At 46.3% G+C, this 27,336-nt stretch overlaps 1 pseudogene across 1 annotated transcript in view; it reads left to right on the top strand.

Moving 5' to 3' along the window:
• The window catches only part of LOC308578353 (protein CIMAP1C-like), a 28,556-nt pseudogene extending 6,361 nt beyond the window's left edge, over window positions 1-22,195 (top strand). Inside the window, exons 3-5 of the transcript in view lie at window positions 3,550-3,660; window positions 4,281-4,394; window positions 21,711-22,195. The product of the transcript in view is annotated as a protein CIMAP1C-like (transcript). The remainder of the gene's footprint in view (window positions 1-3,549; window positions 3,661-4,280; window positions 4,395-21,710) is intronic.
• The last annotated feature ends 5,141 nt before the right edge of the window (window positions 22,196-27,336 follow it).

Genomic DNA, 27,336 nt, shown 5'->3' with positions numbered 1-27,336 from the left:
TATTAGGCCCCCTTTAGGGCGGCCTCCTTTCAGGGAGGGGCAGGCAGGGAGTTCTAGAAGCTCAAAGCCATTTAGGGAAATTTTCTCTACTTCCCACGATTCTTGGAGCAAGATGATATGAAACAGGTTAATATACTCCAGGAATTCTGGGTCAAGTTTTTTCCCCCTCCAGCCCGCAATGTTCCAGCTGAGGACTGATAGGGGGGAGTTCCTGTTGTGCCCAATTCGCTGTCATTTCAGGGAGAGATGTGAGTCCTTTGGAGGCAGGGCAGACCCCGCAAAAAAGTCAGTTATTTTACTTTGCACGGCAGGCACCTGCTGAAGGTACCTAGTCTTGAAGTTGGTAGTGAAGTATTCTGACTGAGGCGACAAAACGGGTCTCCCGCTGGGTAACCCAAGGGTGGACACTTCAGTGGGAAACTCCACAGGATTTGCTGAGACTGCCCCACCGCGAGGGCTGAAGGTCGCCAATGAAACCATTTGATTTATATGTCCGGCCGGGTCTTCAATCAAATCCGGGCCATTTTTTGATGTAGGTGGAGCACTCCCATGACCTGATGCTGGTGAAGGTACAGGGGATGCTTGGCGTACTGGTACCGTTTGTATGTCGGGTCTATGCCGCTCAGGGGAATAAGAGGACTCCAGTTCCGGCATTGATGGATTAGATGGTAAGGAATTGTTTTGGTGGAAGGAACTCTGAGATACACTCCTCAGCGGGGGACTCTTGGAGGGCGAGTCAAAATTTATCAAGAGTTGAGGTGAGAGGCCAACTTGTGGGGCAAGACCTGGGTCTGCCAGGCGTCGGTGGGTTTTGCCCACAAATGGGGGAGACATGGGTTTAGGAGCAGGACTAAGGTGAGGAAGACTTCCTGCTTCCTTAAAACACGACTCCGAAAAGCTGGCAGGGTAGTCCTGAAAAGTGGGCAGAACTTTTCCGTTCTTCTGGACATGTATGAGCTGATGATTAAGTACTTCTAGTCTATCAATTATTTCTTGTTATTCTCTTGTTGGAAGGTCGCCAAAGGTGGCTAAAAGCTCTCTTTCCTCCGGCGGGGTCAGAGAATTACTTGCGCCAGTGGGTTTCTTTAGAGCTCGTGGGGGCGTAGGGTAAATCCAGTTTTGGTGCGGGTGGATATCCTCCGGGAGAGGAGGCTCAATGTCCTGAGGTACTCCCGACCTCTCCGACAGAGTCCGCTCCGTGCCGTGACCGGCAAGTAGAAGGGGGTGGATCATGCTATCCATAAAAACTCTTGTTGGGATGATATCATACCTAGCCAAGAGTGATTTCTGCCTGATGATAGCTGAAGGGATCCTTGGAGAGTAAAACGCAAGCATCACTTTCTGTTGCCTGAGGTGCTGGTTCAAGGGTAATACTGCAATGAGATCACATTGTGAGATTTCTATGTTTAGGAGATTGCTTAGATGCTTTTTAACCCCACTCAGAGTAAGCCACCTTGGTGACCCTGCCCCGATGTTTAGGCAGATTTTCTTAGGTTGTAGGGACAACGCTTGGTGTTTCAGTGCAGGATTTGGTTTATATTTAGGGATCACACTTCTTTTTTTGGTTGAAGGTATGGACCTCTGGCACTTCAATTCCCCTGTGTCTACAGTTGGTTTAAACTTTGACCAGGAGTTATCAATTTTCTGTTCGAGGTTACATAGCTGGGAGGATAGCACATCAATCTTCTTGAATATGCAATTAAGGGTTCTGACCACAAGATGGAGATGTTCATGTTGTTCTTGTCTTGCGCAGTCCTCAGCTCCGGCGTCCTGCACCACCCTCAGTGGGACATACCCTCTTCCTCCAAGCTTGCCGTCCGCAGATTTAATCTGAGGTAAAAATAATTCCTCTGGTGTTGACATTTTTTCTGGAGACGTTAGAGGGTAGAAACGGTTCTGAGTTTTCACCCTATAGCAGAATTCAATGGGGTCACTCCGTTTGCCAGGCACGGGGGGGTCGGTTTTTAATTGTTTGGCTCTTGGGGAGGGCAGAGCCTCGTCACAATCCCTTAGGCGTTTGCCTTGGCCCATCGTTATAAGTCTTTTAAAATAGCGGTGCTTAAAAGGTAGTAAAAAGTGGTAGAAAGGTAGTAAAAAGTGGTAGAAATAAAAACAACAACTGAATGTGAGCTGGCGGAGAGCCAGTAAGTCGAAGGCTGCTTCCAAGGCTGCCGGAGAATACAATTATCTGCTCATTAAAGCTGATTTACGATGCAGGCTTTACAGTTATCAACAATGTGAACTCCTGGCATGGGCTCCAACACCCATACAATCTTCAGCAAAAACTTGCAAGGCTGGGAGCCACAACACAGATTTTAAAGAGGATTCGAGATGAACTCCGGCAAATGCGTCTTACCTCATCGCCATCTTGACGCCGCCTCCCATCAGGGTTCCTTTTTTGTTCTTGTGGAAACCCAAGAAGGAAACTGATCTACATTTCTCAGTCACCATCAGAACTTTCTTCCAAGAGTACTGCTAGCATGCGAGACAGTGCATATTTCCTTGTTAATAAATAATAATAAATAATAAACTTTATTTATATCCCGCCCTCCCCAGCCGAAGCTGGGCTCAGGGCAGCTAACAACAATAAAATAATACAACATTCTAAAATCATTTCATTATAAAATTTATTCAAATCAAATTGATGGCAACCATTGGGCTAGAGTTCTGTGAAGATTGCCAAAGGAGGGAGTCAGGCTAATAATATTTTTTTTCTTTTGTTTTCCTTTTCCTGTGGCTGGTATGTCACCACTGCTGTTGTCCTACCAGGGTAACGCTTGTTTAAAGGGGATGAAGGAAGGGGGTTGGGAAAGTACAGGCAGAGCATAGGTGGTTGAGTAAAATGGGAAATCTTCTCTGGCTTGAATTATAGTCCGAGCCACAGAAGAATTCAGGTGCCTTGTAATGCTCACTTCCTATTGCAATGCAAATATCCTGGCCCAAGGCTAGCGAGATTTTACCAGAGGGAGAAGAAAAGTATGTTGTGGGACTTCCATCAGCCCCAGCCAGTCTGGTTCAGTGGTCAGAGATGATGGGAGTTGCAGTGCAGCAACACCTGGAGATCAAACACATCCATTCTTAAGGAAATTAGCCCTGAGTGCTCACTGGAAGGACAGATTGTGAAGCTGAGGCTCCAATACTTTGGCCACCTCATGAGAAGACTCCCTGGAAAAGACCCTGATGTTGGGAAAGATGGAGGGCACAAGGAGAAGGGGACGACGGAGGATGAGATGGTTGGACAGTGTTCTCGAAGCTACAAACATGAGTCTGATCAAACTGTGGGAGGCAGTGGAAGACAGGAGTGCCCAGCATGCTCTGGTCCATGGGGTCACGAAGAGTCGGACACGACTAAACTACTAAACAACAACAACAACACCTAGAGAGCTGTAGCTCCAAAACCCAATATATTATTCAATATATTATTCAACACAATATATTATTCCATTTTGCCCTTTTACCCAGTGTGGCAGCTCATAATCTGCAAATGCTAATGGTTCCGGGTTGTCTTCCCATTATTTTATTCCTCCCCCCCTTGTGGTTCTCTTGCAGGGCCAGGACCTGGGAAGTATGGTAGGTAGCCTCTCACTGGCATTAAGGACCATGACTTCACCAAGTATGCTGAGCCAGCCTACACAATGCGTGTGAAATCCAGTGAAAGATGTAAGATGCTGACAAGTTAGGTTCTGTGTTATTTGGGTTTTCCCAACAGCATTAACTGACCCACAGGGTGAAGCTGGCTAAACAACTGTTAAATTTGCTGGCAAAACATTTGAACAGAGATTGACAACCTGTGTTTTTGGGACTCTCTAATTATCGGGGCCACAGTTGATGGGACCTGGGTGATCCATGATCAAGAGCTGGGTGGCTTTCCAAAGTTTCCATTCCAACTGGATCAATGGCACTGCATGTAGGGGGCTAATGTAGTTGTTTCTTGACTACAACTCCCATCAGCCCCAGTCAGCATGGTCAAGAATGATAGGAGTTGTAGTCCAGCAAGGGCTGGAGGGTCTTATACTGCTGATTATTATGGTTGCACAAAAATCAGGGTTCTCAGTTGTACAGCTGTGGACCTTAGTGGGAAGAGGATGATCTACACTTAAGCCATGTTGAAGGATAACAGGAATGGAGGTGCAGGGGGGCGGAGCTTAACATATTCACTGCTATCTAGCTAGTGGGTGCCTTTAATTGATATCGGATAGGAAGTCAGTCATTGCAACCAAGCTAAATAGCTCAGAATCCACACCATGCCTCATGCAGACAATTCTTCTTTCCTTTGCAAGTGATCTCGATCACGGAGAGTCCTGGGCCCTGCTACTATGTGGACCCAAGCATTTCCCGTCTAGGGATATGGAGACCAGTTTCATTCCGCATGGTGCAAGAGAGAAAGCGGGCATGTAAGTTGAAAGATGAGAGATACTATGATGGTCAAGATGGGGCTGGAGTGGCATCTGTGCAATTTTGTGATGAAAATGTTTCTTTCTCACCTTGTGCAAAGAAGGCTTGTTGGTCAATCCCTGAACATGAAAGAGAGGGAATGAAAAAGAATGAGTGTGAGTGAATGAGCAGGTGTGTTATGCATGAAAATGGATGTGTGGGAGCATTATGTGTGGAGCTGTGGTCTTAAACCACTGAGTCTCTTGGGCTTGCTGAGCAGAAGGTTGGTGGTTCGAATCCCTGAGACAGGGTGAGCTCCTGTTGCTCTGTTCCAGCTTCTGCCAATCTCGCAGCTTGAAAGCATACCTGTGCAAGTGGATAAATAGGTACTGCTCCAGGGGGGAGGTAAACGGCGTTTCCATGCACTCTGGCTTCTATCACAGTGTCCCGGTGCACCAGAATGCTGGCCACATGACCTGAAGTGAGATGAGCGCCACACCGCATAGACGCCTTTGACTATGTATGTAAGGTCCTTTACCTTACATTTACCTTTTACCTGCATGCATGTGGATTTGTGTATGAATGACAGAGAGCAGGGGTAGACTTTGGTAATACGGTTTTCTAAGTGAGGACAAAATTTGGCACTTCCCCCAATATATTTTATTTCCACAGTAATTCCTTTTGGTACAGTTGCTTTTTAATGGGGTTTCTCAGTAGGTACCCACATGAATATAAGTATTAATTATTACTATTATTATTACTATTATTATTGCTACTACCAATATTATTATTACTATTATTATTATTTTATGCCCCCTTGGCTCAGCACCCTGAGCAGGGGAACAGCCTGCACTGCCCTAGATCTGGCACTACAGAGAGAAGCATATGAAAAAGAGACAGGTGGCCTCACCCTCTTTTTTTATCAGCCACACTCACTGTTTGTCCCAGCCCCACTGGTTTGCAGGCCCTGGAAGGTTGACTGCATGGGAGTGTTGTCCATAGGCTGTAAAAGTTTATTCACTCTTTGATAAAAAAAATATTTCTGAGTAGGGGGTTTTCAAGAACCAGACAGGAAAACCAGCTATGTACAGAGACCTTACCTAAGTGGGCTGTTTGATGTGGGAGATTGTCTGGGGTGATATCAAAGTGTAGTTTAAAAGTGTCTGTGACGCCCATCCATCCCTCCATTCATTCCATGTGTGTGTGTGATCCCTATTGCTTTCCAGCTATTGGCCTTGACCGAGTGGGGCTGCTCTGGATAAAGGGGCATTCAAGGAACTGGGGGAAATATAGTTTTCCTGATTGGTGTTCCACCAAGTCAACTGGGTTGAAAAACACTTTTTACCATTAGGGTGTCTAAGTGTCCTACTTTACAGAGGGCAGTCCTCTAGCCAAAGGGTTCTTCCAATAGTAACACCTTGAACCTGGCCTGGTAGCAAATCAGCAGCCAGTGCAGATCTTTGAGCACAGGTGTTATATGCTGACAAGGTCTCACTCCTGCCAGCAATCATGTTGCAGCATTCTGGTCAATCACGCTGGAAGTCTCATCTTCCTGATGCCAAGGGACCATAAGATGTTGAGCATGTGGCTGATGAACGGACAGAAAGGAGAGCCACCAAAAACAGCATAAGGGAAAACAAGAGGGTCATGTTGCTTTAGAGTCATAATCTAGGAAGTAGTCTGGAGGGTACCTATGGAATTAACAGTAAATGACAGTGAATTGCAAGGGAAGATGTCATGGAAGAGATTAATAGCAGTGCACTCTTAACTCCACAGGTGATGAACTTAGTTGGAAAGGCTGCTAGAAGAGGAGATTGGAGGACAATGCCATGATTTTTAAAAGTGGGGGGGATTTTCAGTCAAGGCAAGGAGGATAGTGCCTCTTCCTCCAACATCCTCAAAAGCACAACAGTTTACAAATGATTCAGCTTAAGAACAAATAGAATTCTCAAATTTAGAGAGAGAAAGAGAGAGAGAATATGCAAGGCTTGTCATCTACAAGGAGGAGCAGAGTATTGTAGCAAATACATGGGGAATGCTTTTCCCTTTCGTTTGAGAAACATCAATGGAAGCTTGGGATCTACTAATAGATCAATAAGTGGGGTTTTTTTACTCCTAACATTAGCAAGTAAAACAGCAACTTAAAAAACAAACAAACCCTGCATGGCAGATTGCTCCTTCTCTTTAAGCCTCAATGTTTCTCACCTGTCAGATTTTACATCCATCATTCCTGCCTCCTCCTGTGCTCCTGTAGGATATGATGTATCTGTTACAATATAGAAGCAATGCGGCCACGAGCTGGTAGCTTGAAAGCAAAACATAATGGGAATGTTGGGACTGTTCCGTGGGAAACAGAGGGACAGTCAATTAACAGTGCAGAGAGCACCGGAATTAGCTGAGAGCGTAATATGAGCTGTACAGGAAGTACAGGTGGAGTTTGTCTCTCGGCTGTTGGAGTTTGAAGAGAGCAGTCGTGTTTTTCTGTAACGCTGCAAAGACAGAAATAAAGGCATGTAAATATGTTTCTGTCTATCTCTTTCCCCTGCCGGGGGGGGGGCAGGAAAGAGGGGGGGTGTTCTTCTCACGCTGAGAAGGATCGCCTATCACGACCTAGCCTGTATCCTGCTGGGGAATGCAGACAGGGAGGTCATCAGGAGATCAAGCCGGGTGCCTAGAGAGTTGCCAGGTTCTCCTAATAAAGGCTTGATTCCCAACATCTGGTAGCAGAGGATGGTTTTGATCCATGAAAGCAACAAGAGAGGTTGATGGAGCGTACTTCATCCTCTGCAAGGAGATAAGGAAGATATGGTAGCGTGCGGATGGAAGCACCGGAGGAGGTGTTTTTGCTGAGCAACGGAACCCCTAAGGTATGCTAATTTTATGGCTGTGAGAGTGAACGCGAATTGAGACATTCTTCGGTTCACTGAGTGTCTGCTTTTGGATGAAACCAGCACTGAAAGAGAGCCACATATTTCGCATACCTGAGTCTTGATAAGCCTGGAATGTCCAGTTGCTAAGCAACGAAACGTCAGTAAAGTGGAAAGTTACCGGCCAACAACGGAAGAGGGGCTGGGACTGTGAGAGGCTGGTAAACAGCGTTTGTTTTGTCTAATATCTCACTGCTCTTGAAAGGACTTTCAAAACAGCCTGTGTTTAACTGCCAAGTGAGGCAGTAAACAGCCAATAGACTCTTGGAATTTTACAGGCTCGAGAGTGAGAGCTGAGGCTTGGATTCAAAATGGATGCCAAGAAGGGAGGAGGCTTACCTTACCCACCTCCACTGACTAATGACAATTATTCCTCATGGTCTGTAAAGATGAAAGCCCTGCTTCAGAATCAGAGGATTTTTGGGGTGATTGAAAACCCCATCCCTGCTGCACCAACGCCAGGTTGGAATTCACAGAATGTGAGAGCCAGGACGGCCATAATTCTCTGTATCTCAGATGATCAACTCGTGCATATTCAGAATTTGCAATGCGCGCGTGAGATTTGGCAAACGCTGCTGTCAGGGGTTCAGGAGCAGAGGCACAGGAAAGGGAGGAAACAGAGAGCGAGGGGGAGGAATCCGGAGGTAATATGAGTGATGACAGCGGCCCGAGATCTCTGAGTCTTTCCAGTGAATCGGAAGATTCACAGAAAGGGGCGCCAGTGGTCAGAGCAAGGGGGGCGCCTAGGGGGACACCCCAGGTAGAAGGGACCAGAGGGGACTCAGAGAGCAGCAGTTGGAAATCGGGACCAGCTTCCCCACCAGAGCGCAGTAGGGGGGAGGGGTCCCAGGTATCGGGATCTGGCGGCTCGCCGCAAGCGGGAGGGCAGGAGTTAGGATTGGCCACACCTCCATCGGGGAGCGAGGAAACGGTCAAGAGGAAGGTTGAAGGCTGCGCGCGCGCGCCAAGTTCAAATGCACAGGAAGCCCGCCGCAAGGAGGGAGAAGAGTCGGGGGGGTCAGCGTCAGAAGAGTCCAGGAAGGAAGAGACCACGGGGGGTAGAGGGACCCAGAGGAGAAAGGAAAGACGGAAGAGGTGGAGTAAGGCTAGAGTATTAAGTTGGTGTACAGGAGGCGGAGACTCAGACGGAGCTTCGCCGGTCTAGCTTCTAAGACGTAGAGCTGCGCGCTGCGGCTTGAAAATGGAAACTGTAGCTCAATAAAGAAGTTTGTACAATACTGCCGGCTAGCGTGGTCCTCTGTGAGCTGGGACCTGGAAGCGGCTCTGACAGCTGCGTAGAATACATCAAAGAGATGCTGGTTCTTCAGCGTTGCTGCATTTTGAAAAGCTGACCAATCTAAGGCTAGTGCCAGATGGAGATGTACAAGCGCATCTGACAGAGATGAAATTCTTACGCCAGCAGATGGCGGAATGCAATTTCCCTCTACAGGAAGACATATTCTGCTTCATGATTATTAACAGCCTTAATCGGACTTATGCTGCTGCATCGTGAGTGTCGGAGAAGGCCTCTCCCTCCTCAGGCTCACTCCATCCGGCCTAGGGGGCGGGGCCCAGGCTCACCTTCGCCACAGCTTTAAGAGGCCTCATTGGGGTCTGGGACATCGCTGCTGCTGCATCGGAGTGTCGGAGAAGGCCTCTCCCTCCTCAGGCTCACTCCATCCGGCCTAGGGGGCGGGGCCCAGGCTCACCCCCGTAATAGCTTTAAGGACACTGGTGCTGCTGCAGCAAATGTTGAAGATGTTTATATATATTTTAAGGTGTTTTAAAGGTGTTTTTATTGTTTACTTTGTTGTACCACCGTGAATGGTGGTTTTTATCTATGTATTTTTGTTTGTTCCGTCTTGTTTTGTTTTTGGGGTTGGACATCGAGTGGGGTGGGGATTGGTTTTGTTTGGGCACAATTGTTTTGGTTGTTTTGTTTTCTAATTTGTAAATGGAGGTTAGTATGAGGCTTGGGATTGCTACCGTGGAGGGGCGAGGGAGGTATGGAGGTGGGGGCAGATGTTATAGGCGAAGGGGATTGAGATACGGATATGCTCGTACCCCTTCCAATCTGCGCCCCATCCCGAGGGACGAGGGTAGGGTGAGCAAGGATTACTCACTTCCTTCACTGGTGTTGTGCAATGCCAGGTCTATAGGCAACAAAACCGCTACCCTGCGAGATTTCTTTACCTCGCAGGGGGTTGACCTGGCTTGTGTGATGGAGACCTGGGTGCGCGAAGGGGTAACTGTTACCTTACGAGAGATGGCGCCCCCGGGTTTCTCCGTCCTCCACCAGTCACGGACTGTGGGCCGGGGGGGAGGGGTGGCAGTATTAATCCGGGAAGATTGTTCTTTCAGGGCTCTACCATCGCCATTGATCCCTGGCATTGAATGTGTTGGCCTAGTGTGGGGCTCCGAGGAGAGCTTGGCTGTCTGGCTGGTGTACCGGCCACCTAGCGTACCAGCAGCCACCCTGTCAGGCCTGTTGGAGGCGGTGGCCGGCTGGGCCTTGGAGTTCCCTAACCTATTGGTATTGGGAGACTTCAACTTCCACGCTGATGCCACTCCCTCCTCACAGGCTCTGGACCTGGTGTCTTCCATGGCGACACTAGGGCTCTCCCAGTTTGTTTCGGGCCCCACACATCAAGCAGGCCACACGCTGGATTTGATCTTTGGCGCCGGTATAGATGTGATCATGTCTCCTTCGATGAAGGTGCCATGGTCTGATCACTATGCTCTGAAAGCCAGGATTGATGTTCCACCCCCACCCTGCTTAGGTGGCGAGCCGATTTGGGCTCGCCCGCAGAGGCTGATGGACCCTGATAGATTCCGTCAAGCCTTGCGGGACCTTTCTCCCCCTGGCGACTCATTGACTGAGCTTGTTGAGGGCTGGAATACCCAGCTCCTGGCAGCCATCGATGAGATTGCACCTAAGCGCCCTCTACGACCCCGCAGAAACCGGGCTCCCTGGTTTACCGAGGAGCTTCGGAAAATGAAGCGGGACCTCAGACGGCTAGAGCGAGTATGGCGGGGTGCCCGTGACGGAGCCTCAAGAACATCTTATAGGGTTTTTATGAAAACCTATGAGATGGCAGTGAAGGCCGCTAAGACGTCTTACTTCTCGGCTTGCATTGCATCCGCTAGGTCTCGCCCGGCGCAATTATTTAGTATAATTCGGTCTTTAACATCCCTTGAAGGACAGCCAAATTTAAATAACAATCTGACACACAGCTGTGAGGCATTTGCGAGCTTTTTTGCGGAGAAGGTCCTGTTGCTCCGCCATGACCTCCCTGCCAATTTGGATACAATAAAGGAACTGGAGGCCCCTCGACTGTCCTCGGGTCCAGTATTGGACCACTTTGACCGGATATCTCCAGCCGATGTGGACAGATTCCTCCAAGCTGGAAAGCCCACCACCTGTCCTCTTGACCCGTGCCCGTCATGGCTGATTAGAGCGTGTCCAGACGAGGTGCGGGCCCCCCTGGGGGATATCATCAATTTGTCCCTTGGCACCGGGATATTCCCAGGGGAACTGAAGGAGGCGGTGGTGCGTCCGCTCTTAAAGAAAACATCATTAGATCCCTCAAATCTATCCAATTACCGCCCGGTCTCGAATCTTCCATTCCTGGGTAAGGTGATTGAGAGAGCGGTTGCTGAACAGCTTGGTAGGTTTCTGGATGAAACATCTGCTTTGGATCCATTCCAGTCCGGCTTCCGCGCTGGTCATGGGACCAAGACGGCTCTGGTCGCCCTAACAGATGATCTCTGCAGGCAGCTGGATCGAGGCGGGTCGGGGCTGCTGATTCTTCTAGATCTGTCAGCAGCCTTTGACATGGTCGATCACGAACTCCTGGACCACCGCCTTGCCGACGTGGGGATCCAGGGCACAGTCCTTCAATGGCTGCACTCGTTTCTCTCTGGTCGGGGACAGAGGGTGGCGCTTGGGGGGGAATTGTCATCGCGCCACTCCTTGGTGTGTGGAGTGCCTCAGGGTGCAATTCTCTCCCCTGAAGCGTCAGGCAAAAGTCGTACCAAGTCCCAGGTGAAACCTGCAAAAGACTTCCGGTCAGCACCAGCGACAAATGGCGGATTCCCTCTGAGCTCCGGAGGGAATCGGCTCCACGGGGACAGGGTCTGACCGCTGCGGCGAAGCGGGACCCGAAGAAATCTCAGGCGGGGAAGCCTGAGAACTTGGAGACTCGACGGGCTCCGTTTGCGCCCCCCTTTTTAAAGGCTCCGGAACGGAAAGGGGGTGTGTGGCGCGGAGAGCGCTGATTTCTTTCTGGACAATTGGAAGCTAAAGCAACTACCCGTGAGTAGGAGTAAGCAAGTAATTGGAAGAAAAATTTAGTTAATTTGGCACCGAAACGGGAAAGGCACAAACAGGAAGTCTGCCTCTTCCAACTTGTAAATAGATTAAAGTAAAGAGACTGTAAAGCTGTAACCCTGAAAGACGACTTTTAAAGGTCAAATCCAGCACCAAAAAAGACGACTCCCCTCCGGTTTGCAGGAGTGGAGGGGGGAGAACCGAGCATTATTTTACCTGCAAGAAAAGAGGGTGTAAATATATTTCTGCTGTCTCGGAAAACTGGGAACGGACTGCCTATGACAGGGAAGGTCGACCAGTGGGAAGAATTGTCTGCATGTTAAGGGTAAAGAATATTGACACTTTGAGAAAGATACAGTGTTTATAGATCTGCCTTTGACTATAAAGTAACTTTTTAGAGACACTGAAACTTTTCTAAAAGCATTGAAACTCTGGCTTTTGAGGGATATTGGAACTTTTAAGAACTATACTTGTTTTTAACAGTTGCATAGTGAAGTTGGAAGGGTGTCCCCCTAGAGGAGACTACGTTGTAACAACTATTTTGTCATCAAGTTACCAAGCTCTGGAAAATTACTTTGCAAAACAAACTCACCAAGCGTGTGACTGACCTTGGGCTTGTTATGGCAGATGGGAAAGGGAAGATAGAGCTGGTGAGTGGCATACAGGATAAAACTACCAGATCCGGCAGACAATACAAGACTGATATTACTTTTCAGAGAAGGGCCTCAACATCCGGAGCGGCAGGCACAGTAGGAGCTGCTGCTTCGCAAGTAAAATCAAAAGCTATGTCATCTGAAGAGCTATTGGCTCAGGCACTTGGCAAAATTGATGCATCTTTGGAAAAATTAGCCAAACAGGTTGCAGAGACAAATAAACAAGTAGCTGGGGCCTCAGCAAAAATAGATTTGAACACTCCAAGTATTAATGAACTGGGGAACAAGGTGAACTCCAATACACAGTCCATTGAAAAACTATTAGAGGAATCAGCCTCGACTCGACAGATTGCAGAGGAAGCTAAGGATATTGCAACTGCTGTTCAAGAGAAGATACCACCGGTATATAAGAAATTAGAGGATCACGACCTGACACTCTCTATGATTGAATTACAAAGAAAGGAGAGAAACCTAAGAATTAGAGCAGTACCTGAAAGTGAGAAAGACAACTTGATAGACTTCCTTACAAAGGAATTCACAGACTTTTGGCAACAAGACCTGGGGAAAGATGAATTCAAATGGTGAGTGCATTTAGACTCAGCAAAAGACAAGGAAAGAACAGAGCAAGAGATTGTTTGATCACCTTAAGAACAAAAGAAGAAAGAGATAAAATCTTGAATCTGCACTACCAAAGAACCTTGGAAATTGAAGACTCATTTGTTGAGTCCTTCAAGGATATACCTAAACACATTTTGGATATAAGGGCTTATTATAAAGATCTTGTCGGCCTACTTAGAAGAAATAAAATACTCTTCAGGTGGGAATTTCCCCAAGGTTTATCTTTTAAATACAAAGGAAGGAAAATAAGAATAAGGACAGTGAATGATACAGACAAGTTTCTGAAAGATCACGAGGAGGACTTACAGAAGGAAGTGGAATCAGGAGAGGAGCTGACTGCATCAGGAAAAGGAATTCTAGACATAGCAAACTTGTCATTTGGATTCCCGGGCCCAGGGAAAGACACACCACCGACAGAAGAACAACAACAACTCGGTGCAGTTGGAGGGAAAGCTAAGTAACTTACCATGGCTCTGCAACTTTTAACCTGGAATTGTAATGGACTGAATTCCCCTCGGAAGAGGAAATCTGTTTTTCATGTATTAAGGAAAGAACAATTGGACTTGATTTGTTTAAAAGAAACACATGTAATGAGGCTACACAGGAAAATGCTTATTAATAAGAGATTGGGACAAGAATTTATTTCGTATGACAAAGTTAAAAAGAGAGGCTTGGTGATATATGCAAAGGAGAAATTGCTACCAAAATTTCATAGAATCATAGAGTTGGAAGAGACCACAAGGGCCATTGAGTCCAACCCCCTGCCAAGCAGGAAACACCATCAGAGCACTCCTGACATATGGTTGTCAAGCCTCTGCTTAAAGACCTCCAAAGTAGGAGACTCCACCACACTCCTTGGCAGCAAATTCCACTGTCGAACAGCTCTTACTGTCAGGAAGTTCTTCCTAATGTTTAGGTGGAATCTTCTTTCTTGTAGTTTGGATCCATTGCTACGTGTCCGCTTCTCTGGAGCAGCAGAAAACAACCTTTCTCCCTCCTCTATGTGACATCCTTTTATATATTTGAACATGGCTATCATATCACCCCTTAACCTCCTCTTCTCCAGGCTAAACATGCCCAGCTCCCTTAGCCGTTCCTCATAAGGCATCATTTCCAGGCCTTTGACCATTTTGGTTGCCCTCCTCTGGACACGTTCCAGTTTGTCAGTGTCCTTCTTGAACTGTGGTGCCCAGAACTGGACACAGTACTCCATGTGAGGTCTGACCAGAGCAGAATACAGTGGCACTATTACTTCCCTTGATCTAGATGCTATACTCCTATTGATGCAGCCCAGAATTGCATTGGCTTTTTTAGCTGCCGCGTCACACTGTTGGCTCATGTCAAGTTTGTGGTCAACCAAGACTCCTAGATCCTTTTCACATGTACTGCTCTCAAGCCAGGTGTCCCCCATCTTGTATTTGTGCCTCTCATTTTTTTTTGCCCAAGTGCAATACTTTACATTTCTCCCTGTTAAAGTTCATCTTGTTTGTTTTGGCCCAGTTCTCTAATCTGTCAAGGTCGTTTTGAAGTGTGATCCTGTCCTCTGGGGTGTTAGCCACCCCTCCCAGTTTGGTGTCATCTGCAAATTTGATCAGGATGCCCTTGAGTCCATCATCCAAGTCGTTGATAAAGATGTTGAATAAGACCGGGCCCAAGACAGAACCCTGTGGCACCCCACTAGTCACTCTTCTCCAGGATGAAGAGGAACCACTTATACCGAAAACAGAGACTGAAAAGACTCAACTTAAGAACTACCGTCCCATATCCTTATTAAATGTGGATTACAAAATTTTTGCTGATATTTTGGCTAAGAGGCTGAAAAAAGTACTGATTGAAGAGATTCATAAGGACCAAGCGGGTTTTCTGCCGGGAAGACATTTATCTGATAATCTGAGGAACGTAATTGACATTTTGGAAAAGTTAGAAGTGAATATAAACACTAAAGCAGTTTTGATATTCGTGGGTGCAGAGAAAGCCTTTGATAATATATCTTGGAGTTTTATGAAAAAGAACTTGCAGGGTATGGGGGTAGGCCAAGGTTTTGAAAATGGTATAGGTGCAATATATTCTGAACAAAAGGCTAAATTAATTGTAAATAATGTGGTTACGGAACAATTTAAGATAGAAAAAGGAACACGACAGGGGTGCCCAATTTCCCCATTGCTTTTTATATCGGTCCTGGAGGTTCTGCTCAATATGATCAGAAGAGACCGGCAGGTTAAAGGTATACAGGTCGGAGCTAAACAATATAAATTGAGAGCATTTGCAGGTAACCTAGTTTTGACGTTACAGGAGCCAGAGTCTAGTACCAAAAGAGTATTAGAATTAATTCAAGAGTTTGGTCAGGTGGCAGGATTTAAATTGAACAAATTAAAAACTAAGGTTTTGGAGAAAAACTTAACATCATTGGAAAGAGAGAAGTTCCAGAATGAAACAGGTTTGACTGTGGTTAAGAAAGTGAAATACTTGGGGATTAATATGACAGCTAAAAATGGAAATTTGTTTAAAGATAACTATGAAAAATGCTGGACGGAAGTTAAAAAAGATTTAGAAATTTGGTCAAACTTGAAGCTTTCCTTGTTAGGTCGAATTGCTGTTATAAAGATGAATGTATTGCCAAGAATGTTATTTTTGTTTCAATCATTGCAAATTTTGGACAAAATGGACTGTTTCAAGAAGTGGCAGAGAGACATTTCTAGATTTGTCTGGCAGGGCAAGAAGCCCAGAATAAAATTTAAAATATTAACTGATGCAAAGGATAGAGGTGGATTTGCCCTGCCAGACTTTAAACTCTACTATGAATCAGCGGCATTTTGCTGGCTGAAAGAATGGCTGCTTCTTGAGAACACAGACATTTTGGATTTAGAAGGTTTTAATAACGTTTTTGGGTGGCATGCATACTTGTGGTATGACAAGGTTAAAGCACATAAAGCATTTAAAAATCATATTGTCAGAAGAGCATTGTTTAATGTCTGGATAAGATATAAAGATTTACTTGAAAATAAAACCCCAAGGTGGTTGTCACCGATGGAAGCAAAGGCCCAGAAAAAGCTCAATATGGAGGCCAAATGGCCGAAATATTGGGAAATTTCGGAACAAGAAGGAGATAAACTGAAATTACAGAGTTTCGAGAAATTAAAAAGTAAAGTGAGAGATTGGCTCCATTATTATCAGATAATGGAGGCCTACAATTTGGATAAAAAAGTTGGCTTCCAGGTGGGAAATACTAAACTGGAAACAGAACTGTTAGAACCCAAAACCAAGATTTTTGTCAAAAATGTATAACTTGCTGTTGAAATGGAATACTCAGGATGAAACGGTTAAATCTGTCATGATTAAATGGGCACAAGATGTTGGACATAATATTAATTTTGCTGACTGGGAACAGTTGTGGACCACCGGAATGAAATTTACGGCATGTAATGTCTTAAGAGAAAATATTATGAAAATGATTTACAGGTGGTACATGACCCCAGTCAAGCTCGCAAAAATCTATCTATCATTTGCCCGATAACAAATGTGGGAAATGTAAAGAAATGGAAGGTACATTCTTTCACCTTTGGTGGACGTGCCCAAAGATTAAGGCTTTCTGGGAGATGATATATAATGAACTGAAAAAGGTATTTAAGTATACCTTCCTGAAAAAAACAGAGGCCTTTCTCCTGGCCAATTGGTGCCAAAGAAGGACAGAACTTTTTTTATGTATGCAACGACAGCAGCAAGAATACTTATTGCAAAGTATTAGAAGACGCAAGATTTGCCCACTTTGGGAGAATGGCAGATGAAGCTGATTGACTGTATGGGACTGGCAGAAATGGCTGGCAGAATCCGTGACCAGGGAGAAGAGTCGGCAGAGGAAGATTGGGAAAAATTTAAGGACTATTTACAAAAATATTGCAAAATTAAGGAATGTTTTAGTATTGCTGTCCATGAGATCTCACCCAGCACTTCCCTAAGTTTTATGAAGTCGGCTTTCTTAAAGTCAAGAAATTGAGTCCTAGTATGCTTGGCTGCTCCTTTCCGCTGTATAGTAAACTTCAGAAGAGCATGATCACTCGCGCCTAATGATCCATCCACATCTACCCCACTAACCAGGTCATCAACATTGGTTAGGACCAGATCTAAAATGGCTGTTCCTCTTGTTGCTTCTCCCACTTTCTGGACAATGAAGTTGTCTGCAAGGCCAGTGAGGAATCTGTTTGACCTTATGCTCTTGGCTGAGTTTGACGTCCAACAAATATCCGGGTAATTGAAGTCCCCCATTACTACTATCTCCCTTCCTTTTGCATGCTTGGCCATCTGTTCCAGGAAGGCATCATCTATGTCCTCCGTTTGGCTTGGGGATCTATAGTAAACTCCCACAATGAGGTCTCTGTTATTCTTCTCTCCCTTAATTTTGACCCAAATGCTCTCACTTTGGCTTTGAGGATCTAAATCTTGGATCTCTTCACAGGTATACACATCCCTGACATATAACGCCACTCCTCCTCCTTTCTTGTCTGGTCTGTTTCTCTGAAATAGATTGTATCCCCCCATTATTACATTCCAATCGTGGGTAGTGTGCAGACTTGCAAGTTTCACAGTCCCTTCTCCTGCAATTTGCAACGTCCTTCCATCAGCCAGGTGGATCTCACCTTCCTGAGGCTTGAAGGAGATAAAGAGATGGCGATCCTTCGAAATGTGGCGCGTACAGCCTGAATCAACAACAAAGCTGCCTTTGGCTGTTGGAGCAGTCCTTACAGCAAGCAAACCCTTGTTTTCCACTGGTGTGGGCTTTTGCAGCTTGCCCCCCTGTTTCTGGTCAGCAGACGTGCCTTTAGCCTTTGGTGAAGCTGAGCCAGCAAACAACGCTTTGTTTTTCCCTTGCGCGGGCTCTTCACCCTCCCTCTGCTCCTGGCCATCTGCAGGCGGCTGCCTGTGTTTACCTTTGCCTTTCCGGCCTCTGCAAAGGCGATGGCCTTGGTTCTCACGAGAACCAGAGCTCTCAGCTGCCGACTCCTTGGCTCCCCCTGGAGGCTGGAATGCTGCCTGGGATGACGTGACGGTCAGCTCCCCCTGCAGCTTGCAACCGGTGCCCTCAGCATCCCTACATTCATTCGCATTCTGGGAAACAGCTAGGACCTCCGATGCAGTCAAACTCTGGGCTGGGATTATTGGCTTGTGAGCTTTCATCAAAGCAGTCCACATCCCACGTGCAGTGGTGTTGCCAGCCAGCGTCTTAATTTCCTCAAGAGATACGGATAGGACTATTACGTCTATCGCTTTCGAATCATGCGATTTCCATCTCTCTGTCAGAGGAACCGGAGGGGGCTCAGAAACGACATGCCACACCCCAAACTGACGCAGCAAACTCTCACACCATTTTGCCCAGGTTTCATAATTCTGCCCATCCAACTTAGGGCATTCAGCATTTGCCTTTGGGCACTGAGTGGCCTCTGAAGCTTCAAAAGCGTGGAAAAACTCCATTCCAGCTTTTACAATTAGCCGTGAGTCTATTTTAACTCGAGAGACTCCTTATCTTGGCAGCCATTAATCACGAAGCCTTTTTGGCTCAGCTCGCAGGCCAATTAGGCCTTGCCGGAGATCAAAGGCTCCTTGCGAGGTAAAACAGAAAAGCGTCCCTTTCCTTTCGCTTTTCCCCCAACATACCTCAAACGCAGTCTGTTGCAGCTTTACTCTCCTGTAGGTGCTATGAATCTGGGCCCGGAACCTTGTTGTTGGGAAACTGCCAGGGAGATAACGTCCATCACGGCCCCCAAGCCGGAGTTCGGAGATTCCATCGGCCTCCCGTAGTCACGCAGATCCAACAGTTAGGGGCACAAAGCCTTTGGAATTCCTAGCCACATTCCAGGGCTTGGTGCACCCTCTTTCAGCAGAAAGCACAGTCAAAAGCTTGCACCGCAGAAGAGCAGAAGAGCATTTTTACAGACTTTATGCTTTTCTGCTCTTCTGCGGTGCAAGCTTTTGACTGTGCTTTCTGCTGAAAGAGGGTGCACCAGCCTAGGAATGCAGCCTGAATTTCCAAAGGCTTTTGTGCCCCTAACTGTTGGATCTGCGTGACTACGGGAGGCCGATGGACGTCCAGAACTCCGGCTTGGGGGCTCATGATGGACACTAATGGATCCAACAGTTAGGGGCACAAAGCCTTTGGAATTCCTAGCCACATTCCAGGGCTTGGTGCACCCTCTTTCAGCAGAAAGCACAGTCAAAAGCTTGCACCGCAGAAGAGCAGAAGAGCATTTTTACAGACTTTATTTAGAACATGAACAGAACAAAAGAAAACACGTCCATTCTCAGTCAGCGTCTCTGACCATCTGACAAAAACGAAAGGAATATCTGAACAAAAACATCCTGTGATCAGGACATGCGCAGACTCTGTGACTCCCCAAAGCCTGCTCCCTTTAAGGTGGAACGGAAATATCCTAACATCCTGCACATTCTCTGAGGACTGACTTTGCTCCTCGTCTTCATATACCTGATCGACTGTAATGAGGGAGAGATCCTCAAATGGAGTCTGCTCTTCGTCTTCCATGCTAGGGGAGAGGACCTCAAAGTGATTGTGTATTTCTAAACAATCAGAGTGAACCCTGGGCCTCCTACTTCTTTGAGTCACGTTTCTCCATATATCTGGCTCCTGTGTTGGTGAACTAGCCTCCTTCTCAGGGGGAGTCCCCTGTCTCCTCCTTGGTGGAGACGGTGTGCTCTGTTGCTTCCAAGAAGAGCTCCAGCTCTCTAATTCTTTGGAGCGTAGCTACATGTTCCTCCAGTTGCTGGACTTTGTCTTTTAAAAGGGCAATCAACATGCAATTACTGCAGGTAAAGCTGCCTGCAACCTTTGGCAAGATGGCAAACATTGCGCAGGAATTGCAGGCGACTGCAGCTGTTCCCTCCCCTTCCATCTTGAGATCGTGTCGTTGGGGGTGGCTACAGAGGTCCTCCATCATAAAAAGCTTGAAGACAGGACAAATAACTCCCCCCCCAAAAAAAAGTCCAGAAGACGACGCAAGTAATCAAAGCTTTTCAGCGAGTGTATGCTGATGTGATTGGTCCTCTAGCACCATCTAGAGGCAATGCAAGATATTATCTTGTGTGTGTGGATTATTTCTCTCATTATGTGTGGGTATATATATTGCAGAAACCACAAGAAGCCTTAGAAAGGTTTAAAGAATTTTGTGACAAGGTTAAGAATGTTCATAATGCTAACATTGATTGTCTTTTCACAGATGAAAAGCCAGTTTTTCTTTTACAGGATTTTCAGGATTTCCTGGATAAGAAAGGGATAAGGCACAAGACACAAGACTGCTGTTTCTGCAGAAGCATGGAACAGAAGTGTCTGTGTGCAAGTGAACAAAGAATTGTAAAATGGCATGAAGGCACAATTGCTGAGTTCACATTTGCCACATGAGTATTGGGCGGAGTCGATATTGTGTTATTGTTAGTCTTGATTGAGAAAGGTTTCAAAAGATTTGGGAAGTTCTCCTTTTGAGAAGCTGTTCCGTAGAAAACCTTGTGTTGCCCATTTTAAGGTTTTTGGGTCTCATGTGAAGACAGAAGCTCCAGGTGGAGTAAAGAATGCTAGAGGCATTTTTGTGGGTTATGAAAAGGGTCTCTACAGAGTAATTTTGTCTGAATCTGGTCAGGTGATTCTCAAAAAATTTCTAGAGAGTGCTCCTGAACAGGAGAGAGTAATTGTTCACACATTTCCCACTGAGGACAATTCAGATGTTGATGATGATTTTACTGATTACAGTGGTACTCAGAGTGACAGTGATAGCTCAAAGAGCTCAGTTGACACAGTCATTGAGAGGAAATCTCACACAATGGCTAGACCTTCACAAATGAAGGATGAACCACTGTTTACTATTGGAACTGGTTCTCCAAAGAGTCCTGAGACTGAACCAGTGAGCAAAGAGGATCAGCACCTCATACGTAGGTCTGAGAGAGTTACAAAGGGTGTACCACCCAAGAGGTATTCAAAAGAGTTTGCTAACTTAGCTGTTGCGTGTGTTACTATTGTTGACAAGTCAAGACAGGTTGAAGCTGTGTCTAAGTCAGAGACAAAGACACAACAGGGAGTTGCTAAGTGTAACACTACATTCCCTAGCCAAGGTCATGCAGATGCACTCATTCCTTGGAAGTCAGACTACCAGAGAGGTACACTGGGGAAACCAGTGGCGGGTAGTTCCAAGGGTGGAACTGAAACAACAGGGGAGTGTTATATGTATAACAACTGTTTGTTTTCTTCTCTGGATCACGCTTTGCTCGCAGCGCACATTGATTCATATGGGGGAGTATGTTACGATATAGAAGCAATGCGGCCGCGAGCTGGTAGCTTGAAAGCAAAACATAATGGGAATGTTGGGACTGTTCCATGGGAAACAGAGGGACAGTCAATTCACAGTGCAGAGGGCGCCGGAATTAGCTGAGAGTGTAATATGAGCTGTACAGGAAGTACAGGTGGAGTTTGTCTCTCGGCTGTTGGAGTTTGAAGAGAGCAGTCGTGTTTTTCTGTAACGCTGCAAAGACAGAAATAAAGGCATGTAAATACGTTTCTGTCTATCTCTTTCCCCTGCCGGGGGGGGGGCAGGAAAGAGGGGTGTGTTCTTCTCACGCTGAGAAGGATCGCCTATCGCGACCTAGCAATGCAGACAGGGAGGTCATCAGGAGATCAAGCCAGGTGCCTGGAGAGTTGCCAGTTTCTCCTGATAAAGGCTTGATTCCCAACAGTATCCACAGGTTTATCCACATGCTCGACAGTGGGGAGCACCAAGTGGGGGGTGTCACCTCCTATCTGCTCTTGGCTTGCAGTTATATCTTGTACGCCTGCCCCAAATGAGTACTACGTGGAGAAGATACACCCACTTGAAGAGTCGAATGCACCAGCGTACACTATGGGCCTTCGAACGCACTACTGGGTGAGCAGCCCAAACCCAGCACCCAACCAATACACCCTTCCACAGACACTGGGTCCAAAGCTGCCTGTCAAACCTGCAGCTCCCTGCCTCTCAATGGCATCCAGTGCCTCTGTGTGGGGCTATGCTAAAGACCTGGTGAGAGGGCCTGGCCCGGCAATGAATACCATACCTGAACCAGATGTTTACCTGTGCCACCAGCCATCCTACAGCATCTCCCAAAGGTTTGCTTCCTCCAGCAAGAACTATACACCAGGACCCCCTGACTACAATGCGGAGCTGGTCACCACCGACAAACCCAGAGCCCCACAGTTCAGTCTTGGGATTCGTCACTCTGAGTATTCTCATGGCACACCTCCAGTTTGTTTACTCAAAGAGTGAGGGTGGACTCACAGGCCACAGAGGTGACTTGCCCCTTTGGGTAGACCCACCTCCAAATAATTCCATTGTGACACAGTGTCAGGAAGCAGGTGTAAATAGCTTGTTTCAGAGGGAGAGATTCTGATGAACTTTGAACACGTTTGGGCTATGCCAGGGTCAGGTAATTGGGGAGGGGGACTAGATAGCCCTCCTTGGTGAGACAGGGGGTCTGCCTTGGTTCTTGGCAAAATCCTTTCTCTATCCTTCCTCCTTCCAGTGTGCATTACTAGTGAAGTGTTTCTCACCCCACCACTTAATTCGCTTTCTGTTACAGAAGATTATTGGGAAGAAGGCTAAAATGCTCTTTTTGCTCATATAAGAAATAGTTTTATAATTTTATAAGTATTACCTTTTTTTTTTACAAAGCTCCATAAATATTTATTTTCCTTGCTACTATTCTATTTACACTGAGAATGAAATGCAAAATGAGAGAGCTGTTTTTAATATTGTGTTTTACCAGTGTATATTGAAGAGCCTTCCAAAGAGTGAATTTATAGGGCAGTCTATGTAACTTGTTTACATGTTACTTGCTTTGCGTAAGTAAGTAAATAAATAAATCCAATTTAGATCGCAGTTTTGGATTTTGTCAGCTTGGGATGACTAATGTACCTTCTAACATGCCTATCATCAAACCACATTCATTATGCTCTCAATTGATAAATGTAGGCTACATTGATTATGTTTATGAGCTCTGTGCATCCCTTCCCCCTCCATACCCAGGTGATTCAATGTATGAAAGGGAGAGTGAGACTGGGCTGCTTGGATATCGTTTTCTATCCTAACCTCTTATTTGTTGCATGCAGCACCATTTCTGTTCTGCTACAGTTTGTCTCCTGCCAGCAAATATGTTATTTGTCTTGTCTGCTGGTGGTGAAATTATGGCACTTCACATCAGTCTCAAGGTTGAGGGTGCCTCTTGCCCACAACACATACACAGAATTTCCTCTAAGAGAAATGCTGGTTCTTAGCTCTCTCCTCCTAATCTAGATGAGCACCACAAGCCAAAAACCACTTTCTTGGGAAGAAGACTCACTGAACTCACTCACTTCACAATAAGAATGCGTAAGAACCAGGCTCTAAACTGCCTTTTTTCAATGTATTATTTATCCTGTAACAGGAATGTTTTCCCACTATTCTATTCTTCTATAAACCAGATGGGAACTAAGCTGCTCTTGCTCCATGTATCATTTTTACAGCACTTCCAGCCAACTGTATCCAACCTCTTTGCAAGTGCATGAGTGAAATATTATTATTAATATTAATAATTCAATTTTTTTATAATCTTTTAGCAAAAGATTTCAGGGTGGTGTACAACATTAGGAACACATTACAAAACATCAATGAGCAGGGCAGCAGTTGAAGAAGGAGCAAAAAGGGTTTTCTTTTGTGTGTGTGTGTGTTTCTTTGTGGCTGATTAGCTGTTCTCCCTTTGCAAAGGTCAGAGGGGGCAGGGTTTCTGTTGAGGCAGGGGATTAGCTGTGGGAGGAGCTTATCAGACCTAGCAGGGCAGCAGTTGAAGAAGGAGCAAAAAAGGTTTTCTTGTGTGTGTGTGTTTCTTTGTGGCTGATTAGCTGTTCTCCCTGTGCAAAGGTCAGAGGGGGCAGGGTTTCTGTTGAGGCAGGTGATTAGCTGTGGGAAGAGCTTATCAGAGCTTGCAGGGCAGCAGCGCGTGCAGTTTGATCCATCGTGTAGATTTAGGGGAGCTAGTCTCAAACGTTCGTTGGGGGAGACCTAGGGTTTTTTTGTGGGAGGAGTTATTTGTCCTGTCTTCACGCTTTTTATGATGGAGGACCGCTGTAGCCACCCCCAATGACACATTCTCAAGATGGAGTGGGAGGGAACAGCTGCAGTCGCCTGCGGTTCCTGCGCAATGTTTGCCATCTTGCCAAAGGTTGCAGGCAGCTTTACCTGTAGCAATTGCATGTTGATTGCCCTCTTAAAAGACAAAGTCCAGCAACTGGAAGAACGTGTAGCTACGCTCCAAAGAATTAGAGAGCTGGAGCTCTTCTTGGAAGCAACAGAGCACACCGTCTCCACCAAGGAGGAGACAGGGGACTCCCCTGAGAAGGAGGCTAGTTCACCAACACAGGAGCCAGATATATGGAGAAACGTGACTCAAAGAAGTAGGAGGCCCAGGGTTCGCTCTGATTGTTTAGAAATACACAATTGCTTTGAGGTCCTCTCCCCTAGCATGGAAGACGAAGAGCAGACTCCATTTGAGGATCTCTCCCTCATTACAGTCGATCAGGTATATGAAGACGAGCAGCAAAGTCAGTCCTCAGGGAATGTGCAGGCGACCTTGGAATGGACAGCTCACGGAAGAACCCCGACCAAACCTAAGAGGAGGCGTGTAGTGGTGATAGGGGATTCCCTACTGAGGGGAACAGAAGCAGTGATCTGTGGGCCTGACAAGATGTCTCGGGAAGTGTGCTGACTCCCCGGGGCTAAGATCCAAGATGTAACTGAACGACTGCAAGGAATCATAAAACCCACTGACAAATACCCCTTCCTCTTGGTTCATGTGGGAACCAATGACACTGCAAGCAATAGCCTCCAGAAGATCAAAAGAGACTACGAGGCCCTCGGCAGGAAATTGAAGCAACTAAATGCACAAATTGTCATCTCATCTGTCCTCCCAGTTGAACGACGTGGCCCAGGGAGAGAGGGAAAAATAGTGGAAGTGAACAGCTGGCTTCGCAAATGGTGTAAACAGGAACGGTTTGGATTCTTAGATCACGGACTGCAGTTTCTTGAAGATGGACTTCTGGCAAGTGATGGGCTGCACCTCACAACGGTTGGGAGAAATGTTTTTGCCAAGAATCTCAGAAACCTCATCAGGAGGGCTTTAAACTGACTAATGTGGGGGAGGGAGACAGTGCTCCTGAAGGTAGGAGTCCATCAATTGATGAAGACGATCATCCAAATGTCATAGACCAAATGGAGCAAACAGCACACAGACCTAGTGGTGGGAGGAAAAAATCCTTAAATAAGAGACACGGGGGAATGATTAATGGACTTCAATGTCTGTACACTAATGTGCAAAGCATGGGAAATAAACAAGATGAGCTTGAGCTCTTGGTACAACAAACTAAATATGACATAATAGGCATCACTGAAACCTGGTGGGATAAGTCCCATGATTGGAATGTAATAATGGGGGGATACAATCTATTTCAGAGAAACAGACCAGACAAGAAAGGAGGAGGAGTGGCGTTATATGTCAGGGATGTGTATACCTGTGAAGAGATCCAAGATTTAGAACCTCAATGCCAAAGTGAGAGCATTTGGGTCAAAATTAAGGGACAGAAGAATAACAGTGACCTCATTGTGGGAGTTACAGATGGGTAGCCGTGTTGGTCTGCCATAGTCAAAATAAAAAAATTCCTTCCTGTAGCACCTTAAAGACCAACTAAGTTAGTTCTTGGTATAAGCTTTCGTGTGCATGCACACTTCTTCAGATACACTGAAACAGAAGTTGCCAGATCCTTCTATATATAGAGAAGGTGGGGAGGGGTATTACTCAGAAGGGTGGTGGGAATCGGAGATTGGCAGATAGCTGAGATGAGCCTGATGAGCCTGTTGACGACTCTTAACGACTGTAGTAGGTCTTACAGGAAAAGGCAAGGGGTGAGAAGGTGAGAAGTGGCTTAGTCATGTATAATGAGATAAGAATCCAATGTCTCTGTTCAGACCAGGTGTCTCCATTGTTTTAAGTTTGGTAATGAGTTGCAATTCAGCAGCTTCTCTTTCCAGTCTATTTCTGAAATTCCTTTGTAGTAAAACAGCTACTTTGAGATCTTGTATAGAATGTCCTGGGAGATTGAAGTGTTCTCCTACTGGTTTCTCTGTTTTGTGATTCTTGATATTGGAGGGTCTTGCACTTTCTCTGGCTCTCCTCCCACTCCAGGGATCTCCAAGAGCAGGCCTTGTGCAAGACCAGCATTATATGAAAACAGCAGCCTCTCAAGCAGAGAGGCTGAACTGAGATCCATTGACTTTCTGTAATGCTCCTAGAAGGATAGGCTAAAAGGGGGCAGGGAATTCAGACAAATGAGCCCAAGCAGATGGCTTGATTTTCTGAAATGCTGCACCATGCAGCCTGCAAAGCAGGGACATCTCCATCATCTCCTTTCTCAGGCTGCAGCAGATGGATCCAGCACAGCAGTCTCCTTGTAGAACCACCCAGCCCAAAATGCCACCTTTGCCAGCCGTTAGTCTTACCTTTGCAAGCCCCTGCAGCACCCAGGTGGCAGATGGCGGCCAAAACTCGCCAGATGGCCTTCTGCTCCTCCACCACAATTCCCAGGATCTCCATGGCAGTGTGGAGCTGAGCAAATGCAGCTGAGGCCTTCTGCTTCTCTTCAGCCTGCAAGGAGAGAAAGGAACAGCCAGGTCTATGGCATGAGGGCATGGGCTGGGACCAGAGATACCAAGGTGCCTTCAGAAAGAATGGCAGCATACAAAGCACCCTTATAAAGAACCCGATAGGGCCAGAACCTCTCCAAAATACATCACCTACATTGATTATTCTTAAACCAGCATGTGAACATAGGAAACTAAGAAAAACCTGCTGGGTCAGGCCAATGACCCATCTAATTCAGGATCCTGCTCCCACAGTGAATGCCCCAAAGGGAAACCCATGAGCAGGACCCCAGCTCAAGAGCCCTCTCCTCCCCTCCTGCAGCTTCCAGCCCCAGGTTGGCGAAGGTTCCAGTAGAAGGAACCCCCAAGCTACAGAACTGAATGAGAGATAGTGCCTAGGTTACTTCCCTTGTAAGGACGGTAGAATCTTTCAGTTTCAGTTTCTTAAGTCACAGGCAAAAATACACCATAAATAAGACATTGTGGGGGCCAGGCTTCTGCTGAGGGGGAGCAGAACCTCAGATAATTGAGTACTTTCAATGCTTTTCAATAATATTTTTGGATCTGCCCCTCCTTGGCTATACCCATGTCTTAAGTTTAGCTCTCCTCATTTCCATGTCACCTTAAAAATATTTTGCCACATTCCCACATCAGTTTGCAATTAAAAGAAAAAATCACCAGCATTTTTAGTGCAAATTTCTCATAACATGCACATAGTTTGTATGTATAACTTGCCTAAT

This window comes from Podarcis bocagei, assembly GCF_964188305.1.
Source record: "Podarcis bocagei genome assembly, chromosome: W".
NCBI lineage: Eukaryota > Metazoa > Chordata > Lepidosauria > Squamata > Lacertidae > Podarcis > Podarcis bocagei.
This window is presented reverse-complemented; position numbering and strand designations above follow the sequence as displayed.